The sequence below is a fragment of the Balaenoptera acutorostrata genome, chromosome 10, assembly GCF_949987535.1.
Source record: "Balaenoptera acutorostrata chromosome 10, mBalAcu1.1, whole genome shotgun sequence".
Taxonomy (NCBI): domain Eukaryota; kingdom Metazoa; phylum Chordata; class Mammalia; order Artiodactyla; family Balaenopteridae; genus Balaenoptera; species Balaenoptera acutorostrata.
This window is the reverse complement of record NC_080073.1, coordinates 26,735,140-26,759,755: the sequence shown is the minus strand read 5'-3', so window position 1 is coordinate 26,759,755 and position 24,616 is coordinate 26,735,140. Positions and strand designations below refer to the sequence as shown.

Here is a 24,616-nt window from a genome sequence, read left to right as displayed (position 1 = left end):
ACATAGTTTTATAACTTCATTTGAAAGGTAAGTTCCTGGGACAAAAGGTATATAAACCTTAAATTTTCAGAGATTTTGCCAAACTCCTCTCCAGAAAGCAATTAGATGTCTACCAGGAGGATATGAAGGTGCCTGGTTCTTCACATTCTACCCAATAATGGAATCCTATAGAGGTACATATTTAATTATTAGTGAGGATGAGTGTGTTGTTATATAATTATTAGACATTTGTATTCCTGGCAAAAATTTTTGAAGAGCAGTGCACTCATCTTTTTATTTTTTTTTTAATTTTTTTTTTAATTTATTTATCTATTCATGGCTGTGTTGGGTCTTCGTTTCTGTGCAAGGGCTTTCTCTAGTTGCGGCAAGCAGGGGCCACTCTTCATCGCTGTGTGCGGGCCTCTCACTGTTGCGGCCTCTCTTGTTGCGGAGAACAGGCTCCAGACGTGCAGGCTCAGTAATTGTGGCTCACGGGCCTACTTGCTCCGCGGCACGTGGGATCTTCCCAGACCAGGGCTCGAACCCGTGTCCCCTGCATTGGCAGGCAGATTCTCAACCACTGCGCCATCAGGGAAGCCCGAGGTTTGTTTTTTTTTTAATTTTATTATTTATTTATTTATTTATTTATTTATTTATTTATTTATTTTATTTTTGGCCGTGTTGGGTCTTCGTTGCGAGGGCTTCCTCTAGTTGCGGCAAGCGGGGGCCACTCTTCATCGCTGTGTGCGGGCCTCTCACTGTCGCGGCCTCTCTTGTTGCGGAGCACAGGCTCCAGACACGCAGTCTCAGCAATTGTGGCTCACGGGCCCAGCCGCTCCGCGGCATGTGGGATCTTCCCAGACCAGGGCTTGAACCCGTGTCCCCTGCATTGGCAGGCAGATTCTCAACCACTGCGCCACCAGGGAAGCCCCACTCATCTTGCTTTATATCTGATCCCTGACACGTTCACCTGATCACTTCCCGCCATCCCTGTTACCTCATTAAAGCAGCATTCCTCAGTGCACTCTGATGAGATTTGCTAATCGATGAAACATTCACTATGGGCTGAGCATGGTGCCTGGCAATGATGGAAATTTAAAAATGAAAAGAGAACAGGTTCTCTTTCCGTGGAGCTTAGTCTTTTAAAAGAATACTGGACAAGGATGAAATTGAGACATACGTGGCTCGTCAGGACCCAGAGCAAGTCCTCAATTTTACAGGAATTTGCACTAATGTCCCTGAAATCCTTCCCCAATATCACCAACACACAGAGTCACAGTGCAGATAATTAGAATTAAGGCCCTCTTAATCTTTACTAGCAACAGGGGGGTCTAGAACAAATTGCCTAAATTGACAAATTAATATTTACACAGTGTGATAGAACTTTTTAAGAATTCACATATCAAATTAATTTACGCCATGGTGCTCATCTTAACACATCCTCATTAAATGTTGGCTTTGAAAACAGTCTACCCAATAGTGATGCAAAGAGAACTCATTTGCCAACCCCTGGTCCCTTACAGATACAAAAATGTCATAAAAGAATTTGTCTTCAGGGTTCATTTTTAAGGGTTTAGTCTTATTTAACTCTGTGTTTAGTTTCTTGCTTGTCAAAGTGAGAAAGGACTGGTTTCTCTGATCTTTTCACCAGTCACCATAAGCGATTGTTAAGAGAAAATAAATGCTGTCAATTGTGCCCCATTAAATATGATTTTCTGTCAGTTTAAGTCATCGTCTTAGACTGACATGAACTTTACCATTTCGAAACCTGAAATTACTACTCTGATTACCATGGTCTTTAGAGATGGAATTCAGTCTCTCTGCAGACTGAATGTTCTCTGAAAAAAAATGACAAAGTTTAATGTTTCCTTTATGCAGATTAAAAAAAAAAGTAAAGCACAAATATTCCATATTGGAACAAACAGCGCCATAGAAGAAAATGAATGTAAATGCCTTATGTTGCACAAGACTAAATGAAAATGTGATGTGAATTACTTCCTAGCTCATCACTAGTGCCGAAATGACTGTGTTTCTGTAGTCTTAAAAATCACTTCAATTTTCAACCAAATGCCGCTAGCCAAATAAACAATGTGTGTCTCTAACACTTTTTATAATGCTTTCTGGAAGAGAAATACAGACAGTATGAAAAAAAAGCAAAGCAAAGCGTACTCAGCTCATCTTGCAGAGTCTCACTGTACATCACCAGGAGTCGTCAGAGACTTGTTGAACTTTTGAACTTGTCCATTTACTCATTTGGTCAGTCAGTGCATGAACCAGGTGAGTGTAGAGTGCTTGCCCTCTGCTGCAGATCCAGCCCATACTCAGCCATGTTTGGGTCCTAGGGGCCCCACCCATCTTAGCTAATTGGATGATGGGTAGGCACTGAATTATTAGTTGGTCAACAATCTGTACATGGTTGCTGGGACAAAGAGAGACTCATTCATTCATTTAGCACATTTTTAAAATTTAATTGTTCTTTTATATTGGTGTGTAGTTGATTTACAATGTTGTGTTAGTTTCAGGTGTACAGCAAAGTAATTCAGTTATACATATACATATATCCATTCTTTTTCAGATTCTTTTCCCATATAGGTTATTACAGAATACTGAGTAAAGCTCCCTGTGCTATACAGTAGGTCCTGTTGATTATCAGTTTTATATATAGTAGTGTGTATCTGCTGGTCCCAAACTCCTAATTTATCCCTCCCCCCACCACGTTTCCCCTTTGGTAACCATAAATTTGTTTTCGAAGTCTGTGAGTCTGTTTCTGTTTTATAAATAAGTTCATTTGTATCATTTTTTTAGATTCCACATATAAATGGTATCATATGATATTTGTCTTTCTCTGTCTGACTTACTTCACTTAGAATGATCATCTCTAGGTCCATCATGTTGCTGCAAATGGCATTATTTCATTCTTTTTTATGGCTGAGTAATATTCCATTGTATATGTATATACAACATCTTCTTTATCCATTCCTCTGTTGATGGACATTTAGGTTGCTTCCATGTCTTGGCTATTGTAGACTGTGCTGCAGTGAACATTGAAATGCATGTATCTTTTTGAATTATGGTTTTCTCCAGATATATAGCACATTTTTTTGAATGCCTCCTCTGTGCAAGGAACTGTTCTTGGTGATGGAGATCAAGTGGAGAGCAAGTTACATTGGGTCTTTCTTCTCCTGGAGCTTAACATTGTAGTGAGGGCAAGGAATAGAGAAAAGAAACACGCGAACAAGCCAAAGACGAAGATCATGTCAGACAGGCACGATGACAAGAATTAAACAGAGTGATACAGTGGCTGATAACTGGGAATGGAGTAGGCAAGGAGGTCTCTCTTACGAGGGGACATTTAGGCTGAGAATGACAAGAAGGGTGAACCATGAAAGATCTAGGTGGAACGTGAAGATGGAAGAGCAAGTGGAAAGGCAGAAGGGAACCTGGTGCTGTAGAGGAATAGATAGAAGAACAGCACAGGGAGAACACAGTGGATAAAGAGGAGAGTGGGGTACAGTGAGTCACGCAGGGGCCAATAAGAGATAGGGCCTCCCGGGCCATGTAAGGTACTTGAATTTTATTCTGGATGCAGTGGGAATCCTTTGCTTAAGACTAAAGGAGTGACATGATCTGACATACATAGTTTAAGAATTATTTTAGCTGTTGTGTGCAAAGTATATTTTTCAGTTAATCTAGGCAAGAGAAGATAGTGGCTTAAATAGGGTCTTAGTGATTAAGAGGGAGAAAACTGGAAAGATTTGGGATGTATTTAAAGAGATGGTACATAGAACTGGCTTCTAGAAACTATACGTGGGGAGAAGGCAAGGCAAAGAAGGATTCAAGGCTTGGGGTCCAAGAATGAGGAGGATAGTAGTGGGAGGTTGGTGGGACATGGATCAATTGTTCCATTTTGAACATGTAAAGTTGAGATGCCTATTAGATGCAACAGTTGTTGTTTTAAAACAATTGAATGAATGGCCTGTTGTAGAAAGCTATGGTAGGCTAGTCAGATTCCCTATTTGTGGTATGTGCACTAAGGAACTGGAGAGAGGGAGGGAGTTGCAGATGAGCCAAAGCCAAAATTATAAGGAAGCAGAAACTGAATCAAAAAGGAAGCCAGCTGGAGGAAGGAAAGTATCAGATCAAAAGAGTTAAATACATCTCGAGGAGTCGTCAGTGTACATGGCCCGAGAGGGAGATGTGAGGTGAGTTGTTGCTCCCTAGACCTGCCTCTACTTTCTTACTTTCTAGTTCTGCCCATAGGTACCCTTCCAAAAATATGCTGTTTTCTTGATGTAATTTAGGTGGGTTGCTGTTTCTTTCCGATGAACTAACCTAGTTGAAATAAATAACTCAACACACTGAGGACCACAAAGATGAGTCATGTAAAGTCACTGTCCTCAATGAGTTCACAGCCCAGGAAAGAAGATAATAATGCAAAGAACAGTTATGTAAAGTCCAAATGGAATGCTAAGGGTGTTAAAACGTTATTTATCTGCCATTTAGTATTACATGTTCTTTTATAAGCAAACAAAAAATTAAATGTACAAGTTGTCTGTTGGAATCTGCATCAAGTAATAGAAACTGCAAATGATGATTTCTAGTAGGAAATACATGGCATTATATAAGGTTCCCAGATTTTGATCATGGGTTTTACCAAATGTGCATCCCACCTGGACTATTATTTACTTAATGTTTTCATGTAGTTAAACTCACTTTTGTAACTTAAATACATACTGCTGCCTCATCCTAAGCAATAAAGCCCTGAAATAATGGTTTGTTTGCTATTTACATAGTTTTCTAATATTCATAAAAATAAATACAGACTATGAAAATAGAGAGCCGACCTGCATGTGGCTAAAATCATACTACAACCACCAGGGCTACAAGTACCAGATTTTTGGAAACAGTGACATAGAGAGGAAAGCACTAGACTCAAATTTACAAGATCTGACTTTGAACTTGGCTCCTTAACCAAGAAGCTACTGTGCAGTTCTGGGCAAATCAGTCTCTTTTTCCCTCAGCAATAAAAGGATTGTATACCTTCCCTGCCCATCTTACAAAGTGATTATAGGGATCACATAAGCCAGGGTATGTCCAGATGCTTTGCAAAAGACAAAGTGCCTAACAAATTGCAGTGCTTATTGAGAATGTAGTTGTGGCCCATAATGATTGTACCTGTGGGTTCCTAATGTAAGTGCCACTTGGGCAAAGCTGGCATTTAAAAACCAAAACGAATATTTTCTCCTCTAAGCTGTGCTCCAGAATCCTCCAGCTCTTAAAACTTGTCTTCACTTATTATCAGAACCACACAATTTGGACTGTGCTCAAAACAATTTTCACTTATTTCTAGCAAGCAAGCCTTGTCTTCCCAAGGGTATGAGGGAGCCCCCAGAGAAGGTACCTTCTTTGATCAAATGAGTTCATTGTAAATAGACTGTCCCTTACAGTGTACGGCGTGGCATGAGCAAAGATTTAGTGCCCCTTTTTGGCTACAGTCTTTGTATGAGATAATAAAGCTCTCTGAATCTATTTCCTAATTTGTAAAATGGAAATAATAATCCCTATTTTGCAAGGGTTTTGTGAATTTTAGTGAAATAATGACAGTTAATTGTTTAATATAGTGCCTGAGCCATAGACAGCTCTAAATAAATATCAGCCACTATTATTTTACTGCATGAAGGATGAGAATTGCTATTCACATTGGTGACATCTATTAGGAGTCTATGATTCCAAGTATCTTAGTACCCATCTCTTAGAGTTATTGTGAGAAATAAATCGAAGTTCTCACATGTAAACGGTGTCTGGCACGTGATAAGTGCTTAATAAACGTAAGCCTTTGCTGTCCGCATCAGCTTTTGTTATCTCAGTGTTTATTACAGTACATCGTATTTTGGATAAAGCAGGTTCGATGACAGGATTCTTAGTTGTAGAAAATTCTCTGTTAAATCGGAATTGATTGTCTGTGTTGTTGTCTCTGTTCCATTGTTCAGAAAATACTATAGGAGTTTAGCATAGTGTTAGAGAATAATAGATGTTCAAAAGATACTACATGAGAAACAGGAGAGATTAGCGTCTGGTTTGATTTGAATACCTAAATCTCTTTATTGATAAGAATCTAGACTTGTGCTATTATACACTAGCTATGTGTGGCCACAAGCCCATGAAGTGTGGCTAGTCTGAAAAGAGATATGCTGTAAAGTATGAAATGCATACTAAATTTCAAAGACTTAGTGTGAAAAAAAATTTTTTAATTTCATTAATAATGTTTTATATTGATTAGACATTGACATAGTAATATTCGGGGTATATTGGTTTAAATAGATTATTTCAACTCATTTTACCTGTTTCTTTTTACTTTTATAATGGGGCTACTAGAAAATTTTAAATTAAACCTGTGGCTCCCATTGTGGTTTGCATTATATTTCTATTAGACAGCACTAATCTAAGCCATTTCATAGTTCAAATGTTGACAAAATATCATGGCCCATCTTACAGTAGCAAAGTTTTTTCAGAATTTTAATGTAAACTATTTTTGTAATAGTTTTTATCTGTTGAAACCACTTTCTAAACTTATTGTTTTATAGCAAGCCACGATTTTAAGTGGGTAGAGTTTGGCCATCTAGTTCTGTTATTTGTTTATATCTTAGTGTACAGTATTTAAAATGCATTACATTGTAACATAAAATTTAACATAGTTGTTTCCACTGAATGAAAGAGTTGAGAAAGCGACAGTTTACCTTAAAATTAACAAAATAGCAAACACAAAAATGTCTAATGTTATAATTAATGTTATAAATAATCTTGAGGGGGAGTCAGTGGCTGAAATTAGGGGATGAGTCTGAAAACAGTGATGGATTGTTTAAATATCAATAGTATTTTGATTAATTTATAACAGTAAAATACTTTCAGTTGTGCCATTATGCCCAGCAATAATGTAGGTTATTGATTACCATGTCCTACACAATATACCGTATTAATTTGTGAATCCAGTGGGTTTTTACTGAAAATAATCTTATATAACATGCACATTCCCAAATCTCCATCAAGTAGACAGTATGTATAACAGGGTGACCTTTTAATGAGTCAATTTAGTTCACTTTTGAAATGAAAACATTTTATAAAATAATGTGTTGATAACTTTTAAAATCTTATATGGATGCACATGTTTTGGCCACGTGTAGGTCTGGGTATTCGAGCTTTGGAGAAGGTTCTAAATGAAGAGCCCTTGTCAGCTAAGGGCAGAGAGAAACTGCTTTGCTTTATGGAGATCTTCTTAACTACATTCCAGAACCGTTCTGAAGCACCCAAAGTAACTTCCTGTAAAGAGGTATTAAGCACCAACTTGCTTTAGCTTAGAATTCATAACTCACAAAATAAAACAAGTGGAACATCACTGATTCTGTAATCCCGTCCCCTGCACCTTCCTCCTTTGTTCTACAGGATTTTAACAATATACCCGTCTCCAAACTTACAAATGATTTCCTTTTCCAAAGTTCATCTCCAAGGAATGACCAGGAGCTTTTCAAAGCAAGGTTGAGGGTTGGGTATAGAGCAGAACCAGTCATTTGAATACACAGGTTACTTGTATGTCTGCTTTGTAGCTTGAAATGTGTCTGCATTAAATACTTTATATCTGTAGAAAAAAGTTAATCCGTAGAGTAAAGGCCATTTCTACGATAGCATGCTTACATTGTAACATGGTTTAGATATAAGACAGACATTTTAATCTCCCCTCACCCTACTAGGAAAGCATGGTTTTATGGGTTCTCAATAGCTCACGTCTTATGCAAATTACTCTACTCCACTTGGCTCTCAGTTTCAGTGAACAGCATTCCAGCAGTGAGAGGTGTTCAGTCAATGACAGTAATGTCTTGTAAGGGACCTTCTTTGTAGACCTTTCTATTGATTTTTATATTTTCACGTCCCCGAAGATTTCATCCCTGAACTGAAACCTCTATCCATCAATAAATGCATCTCCATCTGTTGTTCTGGGCTTAACTTGTCATTCCTTCTGGAGATTAACACAGCACAGAGATTATTCCTGTGCATATTGTGTCCTCAGACTTAGCCCCTGATCTCTCCCTTCCTTCCTCCCTCCCTTCCTTCCTCCCTCCCTCCCTTTCTCGCTTCCTCCTTTCCTCCCTCCCTCCTTCCATCTGTGTTTTTTCCTCTTCCTGACTGAGCCTTGTAGAGCAAATCTGTGAAAGGAATTGTTGGCTGGACATGGGCCCCAGTACCCTGAGGAGGCAGTGGGACAGGCCTGAGGTGGCTGATGGAGGAGACATGCATCTTTCCAAGTTTGCAATTCCTACTTCTCAACAATGTGCCCCCAATGCAAGTACTTACCAATTGCATGCCACGAAATTCCCCGAATGTCCCTTCTGAAATATTTTGAGAAAAACCTCTTTGCCTCACTAGGTAGATAAGTTTGGCCAGTGATACCCAAAGGGATTTTTGAGAAACATTAGCCCTATGAAATGCTCTTCAAAGAAGGATTCACACTGTCTCAAAGAAATATCTGTCCTTCCATGTTCATTGCCCCATTACTCACAATAGCCAAGACATGGAAACATCAACAAATGAATGGATAAAGAAAAAATATATATGTATATCACATTCATATATATGTGCACATATATTTATATATCACATAGATATATTGATATGTATGTATAAATATATGCAATGGAATATTATTCAGCCATAAAAAAGAAAGAAGTCTTGCCATTTGCAACAATATGGGTGGACCTCGAGGGCATTATGCTAAGGGAAATAAATCAGACAGAGAAAGAAAGATACTATATGATCTCACTTAAGTGTGGAATCTAAAAATGCCAAACTCAGAAACAGAGAGTAGGAGGGTGGTTGCCTGGGCGGGGGGGTCAGGTAAACAGGGAGATGCTGGTCAAAGGATACAAACTTGCAGTTGTAAGATGAGTGGGTTCTGGGGATCTAATGGACAGCATGGTGACTATAGTCAACAGTACTGCATTCTGTACTTCAAAGTTGCTAAGATCTTAAATATTCTCACCACACACACACAAAAAGGTAATTATGCGAGGTGATGGAGGTGTTAACTAACGTTACTGTGCTAATCATTTTGCAATATATACCTGTATCAAATCGTCACGCTGGGGCTTCCCTGGTGGCGCAGTGGTTAAGAATTCGCCTGCCAATGCAGGGGACACGGGTTCGAGCCCTGGTCCGGGAAGATCCCACATGCCGCAGAGCAACTAAGCTCGTGTGCCACAGCTACTGAGCCTGTGCTCTAGAGCCCGCGAGCCACAACTACTGAGCCCAAGTGCCACAACTACTGAAGCCCATGCGCCTAGAGCCCGTGCTCCACAACAAGAGAAGCCACCGCAATGAGAAGCCCGCGCACCGCAGTGAAGAGTAGCCCCCGCTCGCCGCAATTAGAGAAAGCCCGCACACAGCAACGAAGACCCAACACAGCCAAAAATAAATAAATAAAACAAATTTATTTGAAAAAAAAATCATCACGCTGTACACCTTAAATTTACACAATGTTATGTATCAATTATATCTCAATAATGCTAGAAAAATAAATAAATAATAATGAAAAACTGGGGGAAAAAATTTAAATGTTGAGAAACACCATTTACTGGCCCCCTTCACAGTGCACATTGGAATAGTACACTGTGTACATCTGTTTATCTCTGTTAACCCAGCATCTCCCTAACTCATTTGATCATAAAACCTTGTTTTAAAATATAACATCGGGGCTTCCCTGGTGGTGCAGTGGTTGAGAATCCGCCTGCCAGTGCGGGGGGCACGGGTTCGAGCCCTGGTCTGGGAGGATCCCACATGCCGCGGAGCAACTGGGCCCGTGAGCCACAATTACTGAGCCTGCGCGTCTGGAGCCTGTGCTCCGCAACAAGAGAGGCCACGATAGTGAGAGGCCCGCACACCGCGATGAAGAGTGGCCCCCGCTCGCCACACCTAGAGAAGGCCCTGGCACAGAAACGAAGACCCAACACAGCCAAAAATAAATAAATTAATTAATTAATTAAAAAAAAATACAACATCTATTAACATCACATAACTAGACTTCCCCAGAACACACTTTGGAAATCTTGAGTTAGATATTAGTGAATTTTCATTCCAGCTGCAAAAGAAGAGCTATATCTCTTAAAAGGATCATTTAAAAATAAAAATTAAAAACTTCCATGCTGCCTCAGACCCATACTCTTTCCATTTTATGGATCTGTCTTTGATGGGGATGGAAATGATGTTCTATGGGTTAACACATTCAAATCTATGTTGTCCATTCATTAATCAGTGTGTTATATTGAGTACTAACTCTGCCGGCCTGACTTAGTGGCGATGCTGAGAGAGGTGGATAAAGATCCAAGGACTGCTAAGTGTCTGATGTGACAAAAGCGTTGGTCAAATGCAAATGGAGGGAGAAGAAGGGGTCAAGGATGTCTCCTGTAATTTTATCTTGGGTGGCCAAGTAATTAGCAAATTATAAATTGGAGGTGTGTCTTAATCATCCTCCATTTTCCTTGATTGTAAATAGACAGTTCATAAGTATATGGCCAGACAAAATTTACTAATGAGTGAAGGTCCCAGTCTTATGCCCCAACACCTCGCCCGTGAAAAAGCTCTAGGCTTTACAGCTTTGCTTCCTCCCTTCCCCTACTCTGAAGAGAAAGTACAGAATCTAAATAGTGACCAAGATGGGGGAATAAGACAACATGGATGAACTTGAGCTCTTCTGAGGCAGTCAAATAAACATCTCCCAAGAATAAGAGAGGATTGGGATTTGTATTAGGAGTTGCTGTTGTAGAACCTATTTAATGTTTAAGAGAATCACGTGCAATGACTGAGATTCTAAGTAAGCTACTCTGTTATATATGACAGTTCACGAGCACTGGGCTATGAGATCCTTGGCTTCATAGATAATGGGCCCATTTCAAGGAGGCTGCAAACTCAAATACCAGCAGTGCCAGGCAGGTACCATCGATGATGAAGTGGACAGAGTATAAAAACACCGCAGTGCAAGAGGAATGGAGAAACAGCCACTGTCACTCAGGTCTAAGAAGAACCACCTCAGAAATGATGGGATCCTCACTGACAGATGCTAAAAACGGTCCAGGAAAGTTTGAGGAGAAACTGGATATTTGCCTAATTTCAAATATCTCTCCTAAGATACTTATAAAAGATATTTATAAATTACGAAATACTAAACTTCACAGTGGAGAAACCCAGCAGACACCACCTTAACCAAGTTTAACATCACCAGAAATAAGATAACATTGACATCATGGACCCCATGATAAGATGCACTGGAATCACAAAACTGCTTCTGTGGCCTTCTTGGTACAAATGCGTAGCTTCAATCTAATCATGAGGAAAAAGTAGGCAAACCCAGAATCAGGCATTCTGTGAAATAATTGACTAGTAATTATCAGAAGTGCCACAGTCATAAGACCGGGAGAAACTAGAAACTCACCAATTGAAGAAGACTAAAGAGGCATAATAATTAAATGCAATGTGGGATCCTGGATCATGTCCTGGGACAGAAAAGGGGCATTAAGAGGAAAACAGTTGCAATTTGAATAAGGTCTATAGTTTAGTTAAAAATATTCAGATATTAACATTAGGGGAAAGTGGAGGAAGGATATACATGAACTCTTTATGCTATTTTTTGCAAATTTTCTATCAGTCTAAAATTAGTTTAAAAAATAAGCATAGCAGGAAAATAAAGAAAAAGAAATGATGGGATTCAGAAACTCCAACATCACACTAACCTATAGAAATATAGTGTGAGCTGTGAATATGAGTCACATATGTCATTTGAAATTTTCTAGGAGCAAGTTAAAGAAAGCAAAAAAAGATTGGGGAGATGAATTTTAGTAAGCTAACTCAATATATCAAAAATATTATCATTTCAACATATAATCAATATAGAAAATTACTGAGATCTTTTATATTCTTTCTTGCTCTAAGTCTTCAAGAGCCAGTCTCAATTCAGACTAGCTGCCTCTCCAGTTCTCAATAGCCTCATGTGGTTAGTGGCTACCATATTGAACAACACACATCTACCACCATCAAGACACATTCTGTTTGCATCTTTTATTATTTCTGCTTCTTCCTATGAGTGCTTTGTTCTTTCCTACTATAGACTCCTCCTTCCTTCCCTCACTTATGAGAATTTGTATGTTCCAGACATTATTCTATGCACAAAACTGACAAAAATTTCCAACTTCCTGGAGCACCCATTCTTGAGGGAGTGATTGACATAAACAGTAGCTATAGTAAATAAGTAAATTATACAGTAATTAGAAGATAGTAAGTGCTATGGAGTGAGGGTGTGAGGGGCACAGAGCTGAGTAAGGTGACTCAGATATGCTGGGGGTAGGAAAGCTAAAAGAGGCAAGACCTAAAAATCAAACCCAGATCACCTATGACTTCATTCTGGTGCTTTCCATTCTTTAATTTCAACAGACAATTTTGAATGGAAAGAATAATGGGAAAGTAAAAACAATGTTCTGCTTTGACTTATTTAGTACTTAATAAGGTCAAGTGCAGCTCCGTCATAGAGGGCAACACCTGACTGCCATTTTCAATGTCTGGTTTAAAGGAGGTGATAGCATTCTGAACAGCCAGCCCTCCAGCTAACCGAAGCAGAAATATGCAGGAGCTATCTTATAAGGACTAGGATATCTCAGCAGAAAATGGAGGGTTTTGAAATTATACAGCCCACTGCTATTTCTTGACATGAGTCCAGAAAGGTTTGATCTTTCTTGCCCTGAAATTTGAATAATTACCTACAGCCTGGTGAATTTAACGTATTTGAAAAACTGATTTCTTCTCTCTAGAGGATTGTGAATTTTGTTTACTCTTCTTGTGATGGAGTATGAGATTCATTGTTTTTTTAAACTTTTGGTCAATAATAGTTACTCATTGAAATACCTTCCAATCGCAGTTCTTTCTGCTCTGGGATGTGAGAAAAGAGTGGCTGCCAGAAATGTGTACAAGGAATCCTGCAACCTCTGCTTTTCAGAGTCTGAGATACCTTAAAGAAGTTAAAAGAAAGGAGGTGCAACAGAAAGAAAAAGAAAGAGAGAGAGAGAGAGGGAATTTGTCCTATGTTGTGTGTGTATTTTTCCTGCATCCGATTATGTGAGGTGCCTGTTGGAATGGAGAGTCTTGGACCTAGCCCCAGATCTCTAGATTCCAAATCTTTGGAAGATGGAGCCTGAGAATCTGGGTGGTTCATAAGGTTCCTAAGTGATTCTTATGCCCACTGGGTATTGAGAACCATAGATCCTGGTGCCAGAAAGGCCCAGATTTGAATCCTGATGCCTCTGCTTACTGGCTGGGGTGCTCAGAGGGTCTCTTCTAAGGAAGGGACACTGCACTGCCCCCCTGCGTGTAGGATTCTCTGTCTATCAGGCTTTGTAACAAGAAGACCAGGGAATTTGGATCCAGCATACTAACTCCCACTGTGCTGGGTCCAGCAGGAGAATTCTTCAGATCTCTTAATTGTGACATTTTAACAAACTATTCTGTTCCCATTTTTTAATGCAGCTGGCATAGAGGCTGCTTTTGTCCCTTTGTTTTGCTAAGGGGAATGCACGCATTTGTTTCTGCTCCTTTTCTTTTCACTTGTATTCCTATAATGCACGTATTTATAGTCCAAGGAGGCAAGAAAGAGAACTAGGACAGACTTGTGTTTTCAAGGCCTGCCATGTGGACCTGGGCAGGGACATGTCAGGCCTCCAAAAATGAGCCAGTAAGTTCTTTGTTTGCGCTCTGGGCATAGCCCTTTTATCATCTGTGGTCCCATCTAAATAGCTTTTCTTAAGGGATAAAGCATATTATCAGGGCCTAAGAAATAACTTGTAATTACAGGCTCTCGAATGGACTCAGGTACTGTTTAAAAGCACCAGATGAAAGAGAAACTTATGAGGATTTTGCTCTTTAACTAGGCCTTGGATCCCCGGATGAACTTACTTTTTATGTTACAGTCTCGTATTTTTACTTCATTTTTAAAATTACAAAAGTAATAGATGCTCATTGTACAATATTCAAATAATACAGATCTATTAAGTAAAAAATGAAAGCTCCCGGGACTTCCCTGGCAGTCCAGTGGTTAAGACTCTGTGCTTCCACTGCAGAGGGCATGGGTTCAATCGCTGGTCGGGGAACTAGGATCCTGCATGCCGTGCAGCGCGGCCAAAAACAATAAAATAAAAGCTACCACATACCAACCACTTCAATTCTATTTTCTGCTATTTTTCTAGACATATATAAACATATATGATTAACACACACAAGAGTAATTAGGACTCTTTAAAGTGTAAATGAGACCAGCCCAATTCAAAAAATTTTTGAGAAATAGGAGAAATCTCTTGGCTTACATAATCATACTTAATTGAGATGAATAAGCTTCAAGAATGGCCAGATCCAGGGTGTCCAACAGGCTAGTCTTTCTTTCTCTCATCTCTCTCTCTCTCTCTCTCTCTCAGCGTGTCCTCTTTCTGTGCATCTGCCTCATTTTCCCCCCTCACTTAGCTTTCCCCAGGTGTTGGGGAGGATAGCTTTCTGCAGACCTGGATTTGCTCTAGATTCAAGACAAAATAATGCCCCTTCTCCCTGCAAAAATGTGGACATCCTAATCCCCAGAACCTGTAAATATGTTGTCTTAACATGGCAAAGGAGAATTAAAGTTGCAGATGGAATTAAAGTTGTTCATCAACTGACCTTTGAAGATGGAAGAGTGGGGCTGTGAGCCAAGGAAGTGGATGCCTCTGGAAGCTGGAAAAGGCAAGGAAATGGATCCCCCCCGGCCCGCCTCAGATCCTCCAGAAGGGAACACAGCTCTACTGACACCTTGAGACTTGTGTCGTATTTCTGATCTACATAATGATAAGATAATAAATTTGTGTTCTTTTAAGCCACCAAGTTTGTGCTAATTTGTTCTAGCAGCTGGAGAGACCTAATATAGGGCCCAAAAGGCAAGAGACTTTTTCTCCTCAGAATCAAAATTTTAAAAAATCCTTGGAAGGCTTCTGAGTAGCCTAGCGTGGTTTTCAGCCAACCTCCATCCCTGTCACCATGGTCAACAGCATCGGATACTATAATTGTCTAGATCTGATTACTCTTTATGGCAGGGAAAGGGGATCAAGAGGCTGTGATTGGCAGCCCTTCTCAGAATCACATAACTGACATGGGAACAGAGCAATTCCCCCAAAGGAGGATTGTGTGGGTTTGTTGTTTATAGTCTGCTTTTTAGAATGGGTTTGTGACATATATTTTGTTCTATAATTTGCTTAATTCTCTTTACAACATATTTTGGGGATATTTTCATTTCAATTTATACAAATCCTACTTTGTTCTTTTTAGTAGCTGCCTGGTATTCCATTGGGTAGATGAACCAAACTTATTCAACCGTGTTTCCTGTTGATGGACATTTAGGATGTTTCCAATCTTTGCTTCCAAAGAAGACTGAATGTTGTGTCCTTCGATATATCTCTGTGCATGGCATAGGACTTGCTTTTGATTTTTTCCTAAACATTGGTAATGTGAGGGTGCAATGGAGAATAGAACAAGGATAGGCATAGTGGGTTGAATAGTGGCCCCCCCCCCAAATATGTGCAAGTCTGAACCCTCAGTACTTGTGAATGTGACCTTATTTGGAAACAAGGTCGTTGCAGATGTAATTAAGTTAAGGGTCTTGAGATGAGATCATTCTAGATTTAGGGTGGGCCCTAAATCCAATGACGAGTGTCCTTATTAAATACAGAAAAAGAGAGCACACAGAGACACAGGAGAAGGCCATGTGAAGATGGAGGCTGAGATTGAAATGATGCCTCTGCAAGCCAAGGAATGCTAAGAATTACCAACAGCCACCAGAAGCTAGGGGAGAGACATGGTATAGACTCTCCCCCAGAGCCTCTAGAAGGAAACAACCCTGCTGACACCTGACTTCTGATTTCTGGCCCTCAGAATTGTGACAGAATAAATTTCTGTTATTTTAAGCCACCCAGTTAATGGCAATTTGTTATGGCAGCCCTAGGAAACTAAAACACAGGTTGTGAAAGCAACTGGTTCTCCTGCCCTCCTCCGTTTGGCTTGTGGCCAGCTGTCAATCATCTGGGAAGACAGAGGAATGTTAGGTCAGATCACAAAAGCCATATAGCACACAGGAGTCACTTCAGTGTCCATTTCTGTGAATGTGCTTTGTGATTTTTATCTTCTAGTGCCATTTTGCTTAAACAAATGATGAAATTAGTATATACTTCAGAGTCAGCTCCCAGTGGATATATGGAAGAGAGGCAGACCCAGTGTGAAATGAGAGACAAAGCAAAGTGAAGGCTTAGGCAGAATCCTCTCCGGTGATCTGTAGCATCATAGATTTTTAGTGGTTGTGCATAAGAGGAATGAATAAGTAGACAAAGGAAGGAAGGAAGGAAGGGAGGAAGGAAGAAAGGAAGGAAGGGAAGAAGGAAGGAAGGAGGGGGGAAGGAGGAAAAAAGACAGATAAAGTAGACCATGATATGACCAGTGGAGACCTTTGAATGCCCCCTTTCAATCAATGCCCTGTAGGGCATTAAGCCCTTTATATTTAATTCACAAACGGCTGAAAATGCTCAGAATGTGCTTGGTGTCCACTACGATGACACAAGCTGGCCATGCCTCCACTCTCACCACCCTCACTGTTTCAAGTCAAATATTGAAATGCAGTGAACAATATCCCAAGCAGAGAGCTAGGAATCTGATTCTTTTTGATCAGTAAAGCACTAAAAACAAAACCAAAAAAAAAAGGCAATAACGCATACAGGTATAATCACAGTACACAGGTATATTTACTGCATTGGACTTTTTGTCATCTGACTTCTGACATATGTGAATTACCGTTGGGCCAGGAAGCTCATACTTGGTAATTGGCGGCTGTATTTTAACTGCAGGCTTGAATGTTTTGGGGGAAAAAAAAAAAGGAAGAGCAGATGTTGAGATGCCTGTTTTGGGGATGTGTAGTGTATCACTGCCTGTCCTTAAACCTGCTGAAGGAGACAGAGTAAGTCATGGAAAATCATGGAAAATGGAGCAAAACTCTAAAGAAATCTCTGCTTATGGTAACTGCTGGACCGTAGTATAATGCCTTCCTTTGGCTTTCGGCTTTTCAGCACACGCATGGCCTTGGCTTCTGCCACTCCCTCTTCTGGATTTTCCTCCCCTCATCAAGGCCCATTGCAAAATCTACCTCTCGTCTTCCTACCCTGGATAGAACTTCGAGGGAACAGATCACAGATCTTATTAAATTGGAATAATTGATATTTATTGTAGGATAAAGCCACTGGGGACCAGTAATTGAGTGAGAATGTAAACCCGTGTTAATAAGAATTGGGGGACTTCCCTGGTGGCGCAGTGGTTAAGAATCCGCCTGCCAATGCAGGGGACACGGGTTCGATCCCTGGTCTGGGAAGATCCCACATGCCGCGGAGCAACTAAGCCCATGCGCCACAACTACTGAGCCTGCACTCTAGAGCCCACGTGCCACAACTACTGAGCCCACGTGCCACATCTACCAAAGCCCGTGAGCCTAGAGCCTGTGCTCCGCAACAAGAGAAGCCACCGTAATGAGAAGCCCGCGCACCGCAACGAAGAGTAGTCCCCGCTCGCCACGCTAGAGAAAGCCCGCACGCAGCAACGAAGACCCAACGCAGCCAAAAATAAATAAATACAATAAAGAAATTTATTTTTAAAAAAATAAGAATTGGACCAACCAAGAACTGCAGAGTCCCAAATGAGCATTTTTCTATTTCAGCATTTCCTTGAGCTCCTGATGAATAACCTTCTGCTTTTAGGATGACTTACTCTTTTGATAGCCTCTGATGTGCTTGTTTTCTCTGTGCATTTAAATTGGGTCATGGGGCAGGAGCCGGCCGTGCTCTAAAGCTTCCCCCAAGAACATGGGTCTGTGATGTGTGTTTAATGTTTTCCCTGTAACAGAGAGAAATGTCGTCGGTAATTCTTATTGGCAGGCCCAATGTTTAAAGCTTTTGGAATTATCTGAGTCGCAGTGTCGCAGGAATCGTTCTGCATTCAAATATTTACAAGGCATAATTAAATGGATTAATGATGTGGGGTTCTAGAAACAGTACGGTGGTGTTAAATTTTCCAGCAGCCTTCTACTAGTTTCATCATTCCTTTTTCCCCCCTTCTCTATCTTTTCGATTTATGATTTTTGCTTTCAGCCCTCTGTGAGCTTCTGATATCTCAGACTTTGCACTGAATTTCTCACTTGGCCCCTCTTGTTACTGCCCCTCTGTTAATTTCATCTCCTCAGTATCCAAAGGCCCCCTCCTGCTTCTTAGATTAAATCCTCCACTCTTGTCATTGTCTTCCTTGCTTTGCTTAGGTAACATCTGATACAGCTTTGAAGATGTGAGGTGCTGTCCCAGTGCTAAGTGGGATGGTTCTAATTATTATCTTGAAGCCTTGCATCACCATATTCTCTTTCTCTCTCATTGTTTTCTCTCTCTTAGTCATCTGGGTATGAATAATGAACACAATGTTTCCTTAAGTGGAAGAATGGAAATATAGTTGAGTTCTTTTTCCCAGGTTGCCTGTTAGCAGAAATTGAGGCATATCCATGTGCTTTTGGCCTGGGAAAACGAAAAGGGAAGATTGAGACACTAGAATGTGTATTGTGAATGATCACAGTCTTAGAGATTTTTTAAATGACTTCTGTTTTTATTACAAAACCAACAAAAAATTGTTGTAGAGAATTTGGATAATTCAGAAAAGCACACAGATGAGAAGACATGTGACATGAGTTTTCATCTTGCAAATTTTGTGTGTATAATATATACTATCGTCATATTAATCTATTTTCACACACAAAATAGGGTCAACCTGAACATAATGTTTTCTAACTTACGCTTAAACTTAATGCACTGTGAACATTTAAATTACATTTTTTTCCCATCATCATGACCACAGGCCCCCCTCTTATACAGATGGACCACAACTTATTTAACCAGTTCCCACAGGTGAACAATTAGTTGGTTTCCAATCATCAACTAGTCCAGCAATTAATTGGACTAAAATAAACAATGCTGCAATCAGCATCCTTTATACATAGCCAGCATAGTTTTTTAAAAATAATTATTTCTTCAACAAAAATTTCTGAAGTTAGATTTGCTGTTCAAAGGATATAAAAGTTTAGTAAGCATTGGCTATTTAGAAAGACACCCAGAAAATGGTACTAACTCAAGCTGCCCAAGTTGGATGGGTTAGAAAAGGACACCCCACGTCAGAGTGTCTCTTTCCTGGTCTTTCCTTAGCTTAGTACTGGAAAAGCATTAAAGGATGTAAAAACTGCCTCTCCTACTGTAGACATCAAGGATATAGCATCCCTTTTTCTTTATTATAGAAAAAAAGCTAAGGAAAGGAAAGACCATCTAACACTGGATTGGTCTTCTTTCTGGATGAACATGCTTTGGAAATATCACTTGGATTCTTAGAATGGTTCTAAAGAATGGTCCAGGGCTCCTCATGACTCATCAGCAAGGTCCTGTATCCCTAGGACATCAGTTGTATCAGAGGCAAATTCATGTTTAAAGAACCGCCCACTGGAAGCAGTTACACTGGTTTTAGGCCAAATCAGAAGAGAAATTGTAAAGAAGGAAGAAGGAATATTAATGCTTAGTGACCACCTATACAGTGCTGACATTGTTTTCTCTTGACAATCTTATAAGATAGTGAAGTTTCACCTTCATTTTGTAGTTGAACTAGATTCAAATCCATCTCTACCTGATGCCAAAGACCATGGTCTTTACTCCGCTCTATAACTCAGTTTTGTAGTTTAACTACTCAGAGCAGAGTTCCAAAAGCCATGAAGAGTCTGCCTCTCACTTAGCTCTATTTATGTTCTGTCAATTTTTTCTTTCTCTTTAAATATCAATTTGGTACACATTTGGCTTTCCAAGTGTTAGAAAGCAACATTTCTCTTGTTTTACTTGTAGGTCATGTTTTCACTAGAATCCTTGATGTATTATTCTTTTTTCTCTTTGCCTAAAAATGTAATATAAATTCATGAAGGCTTTGAATAGTGTTATATATGGGATGTCATTTAACCTGCCTTGCAAAGTCTGTTTATCAGAGCAAGAACTACTTGTTGGAGGATGTTAACGTCCTGAGTCAAAGGAAAAATAAGCTGTGGGTTAGAGTGATTTTTCTACATATGTATTGACTGAATGCTTAAGGAGAATTCTGACATCTCTAGCCGCAGATGGTTTAGGAACCAAACAGTGAACTAGACAAGCTTGTATCCATAAACTGAGGACTCTAGCAAAGATGAGGACAATATAGCGTAGGGGTTATCAGCACAGATTGACAGCTTTGGAACTGATCTTACCTCTAAGTCTCATTTTCCTTTTCTGTATAATGGGGATAGTAAGGTTTACTTGGAGAATCATCCTAGTGGTTAAATGAGTTCATGTGCTTTCAAGTGCTTAGTAGGGTGAGATCAAACCTGAGTTTGATCTCAGTGGATGATCATGGAGGAAAAGATATTTTAAGAAACAGAAAAAAATCATACACTAAGTGAATCTGTACTGGAAAAGCATTAAAGGGATGTAAAAACTGCCTCTCCTAATGTGGACATCAAGGATATAGCATCCCTTTTTCTTTATTATAGAAAAAAAGTACTGTGAAAAGCCCAGAGTTACTTCATAACTTAATTTATTTAATTACAGGAGAAATTCTTAACTTCTTTTGGAACCTTGTTCCCTCCTCCCCTCACCCAATTTGAGAATCTGATGAAGCTTTGAATTCTCCATAGAAATGTACACATTCACATCATATTTTGCAACTTCGGGGGCACCAATCTATTCCAGGTTAAAATTGCCCCCAAACATAGAGGTTGTAGACACATTTTCATTTATCTGAACAGGGTCAGAAGGGAGAGGGCTCTAGCTGGGAATACCCAACGCCAAAGCCAGAGTTTCTAATCATTGCTGTATGCTGGATACATTCTGTGCCCTTGAGCACTCATAATGTAGAAAAGAAGACAAATAGGGAAATGAATGAGCGCGGTGCAATGTGGCAAGAGTGACAATATGCACATATACTGAAAGGAATGACTTCATGATGCAGATTGAGGAGGGAGGGCTGCAAACAATATGATTTCACAAGTGCAGCAGTGGTCCCAGGGGCTTTCAGAGTCTTTGGAGATTCTGTGAACCATGTGGCATATATATTTCATCAAAATCAGAGTCCCAGATCACAGGTAACTCAAAGAATCACCCATGTCCTCTCCCACTAAGTCCATCCTCCTTCTCTATATGAGAGAGATGGAACAGGGGATATGGATGAATGGAAACTTATCAGGAGACATATCTTCATCTTTGCTTGATAAGTTTTACCTCACCTATATTATTCTATAATGTCTGGAATACCCACACCTTGAAATTCCTGAATTCTTGATTCGAAATATCTGGAGGAGGGAACAGACACACCGCTTCACCTGGCACACACAGCCTTGTTTATGGAGGCCTCTAGCTGTGTCCCAGGCCTGGAGGCCTGCTTGCTCAGCAAAGGGCTCTAACATGGACAAACAAGAAAAGGAAGGTACTAAGGAAATGCCCTGGCCATTCAGTGATGCTCAAGTGAGCATGGGAGCAAAATTAGAGCAGTTCTCTACTTTCAAGTGCATTGCTAACTCCATTTGCATTAGCCCATCACTACTAAGTATTTTCCTTTAGACACACCTAAATTCAAATCATAGCCCTACCACCTGCCAGCCTCAGACAAGCGACCTAACCTCTCTGAATACTGAGTTAACATGTATGAATGCCACCTGTATCTGTGGTCCTGTCCTAAGTGTTTTACATATGTGGACTCGGCCCACCCTCAAAACAACTCTATGAAGAAGGAATTATTATTACCATTGAATATTGCTCAGGATCACACAGCAAGTGGGCAGAGCTGGAAATGGAGCCCAAGCTATTCAGCCCCAAGGCTGGAACCCTCACTCCCAAGGCCATGGTGCCTCCAAGGGCCACAGGTCAATTTCAGCATTTGTGATAAAGGGACGATGCTGACCATTCTTCAGAGTAGTGGTTGGGTTAAACAAGACTGTTTTTGTCAATCACTGAATACTAGGGTCCCTGACCATAAAGGGAATCCTTCTGGGAGAATCCATAGGCATGGGAGAAATCAGGTTGGCCACAGAAAGTCACACACCGCTGACCACAGCAAGCCAACCCACTGTCTATATCAACAATGCTTTTTATCTGTTCTCTTTTTTTCATCTCGCCACCTTCTGTTCTCTTCTGCGCTACTCCCAAGTGACTGTTCAAATAGATGAAACTGATAGCATTTCATTTCCTTGTGGTCTTCATTCCTGGCTCCCGTGATCCTTCTTAGTGAACAAATGACTTGGCTTTTCTGAAACTGTCTGGGTGGATATGTTTCGTTTCAACTGCAATATGTTCTTTCAAAGGTGAATGATCAGAAACCATTGTCGGAAAGTCGAGAATGCACTCAGAGTCCGAGAGCCAATACAGTTTTGTTTGTTGCTTTAATTACTGTGTAGATGTGCTTAGGTTGTTTGGATTGCTGTTCTTGTTGAAGAGAATTGGAGGCACATAGCTAACTCTTCAATAAACGTTTCTGAGCCCTAGTTTTGTATATAATGCAGGTCTAGCACTAAGCAAAGAGAAAGGGACTTCCAGAGAGCTCAGACCTGGACCTAGTCTTTCGAGTGGGGCAGGGGGTAGGGGGTACATAACAGGAGAGAGAGCTACTGTCCATTAGAAGGGTAAAGGAATAGGCTGTGGTGGTTTACAGAGGAGAGAGATTGCGTCCATCTGGAATGATCACGGAAGGCTTCCTGAAGGTGGTGGCAACTGAATAGAACTTTGAAGGACATAAAGAATCTGGACTAGGATATGGTAAACCAGAAAGGATGAAGGACATTCCAGCTATGCAGAATGTATCTGGAGAGTAGCATATGATAAAGAGACTTTATGCAGGAGGTTAATTTTTATAAAGAAAAAAAACCTCATTTGCTGAGGTAATAAAGAGGGAATGAATCAAATTGACACCTCTGACTTCATTTCTTACCATTCTCCCCCGGTCCGCAATTCCTCCAATACAATACTGCCTCAGGGCCGTTCCCTCTGATCTGAACACTTTTCACAGATCTTTGCGGTCACTGACTATGACAAAATCCATGTTTGTTTCAAAGCACTTTACATACTGTCTTGTTTAATATTCTATGCCTGGCACAGGGAATCTCACATCTAGTGTGTTCCTATTCCCTGCCCACCCATGTATCTATATCACTTCAGAATACTAGTTTTTATGCAAGCCTAGGAAATTGAAATTCTTGATTTCTCCTTCTGTGAAAATGGAGGTGAAAATGCTTACTTCCCTTTAAGCAGTGGTTCTCAGCCTGAAGCACATAAGAATCACCCATGGACCTTTTGAAACCACAGATGCCCAGGTCTTAACACCAGACCAGTTAAGCCCGAACCTCTGCAGCTGAGACCCAGGCATTATCAGTATCTTGACAAAACTCTCCACATGGTTTTGGTGGACAGTCCTCACTGAGAACCTCTGCTTTAGAAGGAGAAGTCAAGGGCAGTGGCCTTTGCTGATGATATTTCTCTTCCCTGCTCACTCTGGCAGGGTGGGGTGAGTAGCAGTATCCAAAGCAAAGAGATGCAATCCGGAAGGCAGAAGCAATACACGTTTCCTTCATTCCACAAAGGATAAAGGTGTGTCTGCTGTGTGCCAGGTACTGTCCAAAAGGGATGAAGAGTGTAGGGAACCAGAGGGAAGGCAATGAACCCTTTGGGTCCCCTGAAATGCCCCCATCTCTTGGAGACAAGACTGCTGACTGCAGGGTTTGGTCATGAACCAAGAACGGTGTTCCAGTTAGGAGGCCGAAGGAGATTTCCCTCAGATCTTCACTGAACGAAAGGCATTGTTTCCCAGAGCACAGTAGCATGTTCTAGAATCTCCATCCCTTTATGAATCAGTCATTGCCTTAGTCCATGAGGCTTGACATGCTGTTGTTTTTGCTTCTGTCTCTGACCTCATTTCCTGGTGCTCCTCCCCTCCCTCAGTACACTCCAGCCACACTCCCCTCCTCCAGGACTTGAGATAAAATCCACCTCCATAGAGGCCTTGAGATACCATCAAGAGCGATTCCCTTCTCTGGACCATGATGTCTGCTCTTACCTGCACTCTTTAAGCCTCTGCTTCCATATAGTTGCCTGATTTGCTCTTCCCGGTCTCTGCTCAAGTATCACCTCCTCAGAGAGGCCCTTCCTGACCTCTTTATCTAAATAGTACCCTACTTCCTCTCCATCTCTTTGCCCTGCTTCATTTGCTTTATAGCTTTTATTGTGGTGTATTTACTGTTTGGCGGTTCATCTTCCATTTTCCCTGATAGAGTGTAAACCCAAAGAGCTGGGACTTGTTCATTGCCGTATCCCAGCTCCTAGTACAGTGCCCAGTACAGAGTGAATGCTCAGTAAATACTTGTCAAATGAGTGAATTCAATAAGGTTTTATTCTCATTGTATTCGTATGTATATTTATTTTCTATTAAAGGCAAGTGATACTAGACGTTTAATTCGAGGTAAATG

At 40.5% G+C, this 24,616-nt stretch overlaps 1 protein-coding gene across 2 annotated transcripts in view; it reads left to right on the top strand.

Annotated features, from left to right (window-relative positions):
• SYNPR (synaptoporin) overlaps positions 1-24,616 on the top strand; it is a 309,297-nt gene that overhangs the window by 199,867 nt on the left and 84,814 nt on the right. The window lies entirely within an intron of this gene.